Source organism: Brassica oleracea, unplaced genomic scaffold, assembly GCF_000695525.1.
Source record: "Brassica oleracea var. oleracea cultivar TO1000 unplaced genomic scaffold, BOL UnpScaffold05313, whole genome shotgun sequence".
Taxonomy (NCBI): Eukaryota; Viridiplantae; Streptophyta; class Magnoliopsida; order Brassicales; family Brassicaceae; genus Brassica; species Brassica oleracea.
In genome coordinates this window covers 1-857 of record NW_013621835.1, presented here as the reverse complement: position 1 = coordinate 857, position 857 = coordinate 1, and the positions used below count along the sequence as shown (strand labels likewise).

The 857-nt window shown below is 36.3% G+C and overlaps 1 long non-coding RNA gene across 1 annotated transcript; it reads right to left on the bottom strand.

Moving 5' to 3' along the window:
- LOC106322040 lies at positions 1–641 on the bottom strand. Its single transcript, XR_001266202.1, has 2 exons — positions 310–641; positions 1–171 (listed from the first exon to the last, which is right to left on the bottom strand). It is a non-coding gene; the product is annotated as an uncharacterized LOC106322040 (long non-coding RNA).
- Between the last annotated feature and the right edge of the window lie 216 nt (positions 642–857).

Below are 857 nucleotides of genomic sequence, written 5' to 3'. Positions count from 1 at the left end.
CTTTTTCTTGAGTAAAGCCAACATGTAAAGGCACAAGATGATCCAAAAGTGTATACCTTTTTGCCTTCTTTCTGGAGCTTACCACTTACGGCATATTGACACTTCTTCATGTTTTCATTCAGAGAGCCATCTTATCTTCACACCTTACAGCAATCGCTACCGCACTTCAACCTAATCGAAACAAAACAAAAAATTGTAAGAACCCGTAAGACTGGATCAAATGAATCAATATCAAAACTAAAAGGCGACGCCCTTTGATTGGGTTATCAACACCATTGAAGAAAAAAAGAAATTGATCATCGCCTTAACTTTAGATTCGAAATCCTAATTCGTATTCTGGTGGACATGGTGAGATATCCTTGAAATACAAAGCGACAGAGACTTGCCGGTGGAGACATGAGACTTTCGATTGGATTTTATTGCCAGAGCTTTCGATTCTTCACTGGAGGTTTTCGGGTTTGCTTGCAAGTAAGTTTAGACGAAGATGTTGAGCAATCGATATATATATATATCTATGAGGATAAAAAGAGGGAGGTGGAACGAAACTATTAAGAAGGAATCAAAGAGCACCATTGATTGAGTTCACCGTAACGGACATCACGAAGAACCTAGATGGTGAAGACGAAGTGGAACCCGATTGATGCTTCGTATAGTATGATTCTCTCTGTAGTTGTATGACGTGTTAAAATACTTGTCCCTGATTGGTAGATTTTTTTTTTGAGGACGTGGACACCTCCCCATGGATTATATCTCACTTTTAGTATCTTATGATATATAAATAAAATATAAATTAATAGCAAAATGTAAATTGATAAATGTTGAAGAGTATAAAATATATAGCACAAGATTTTAAATAG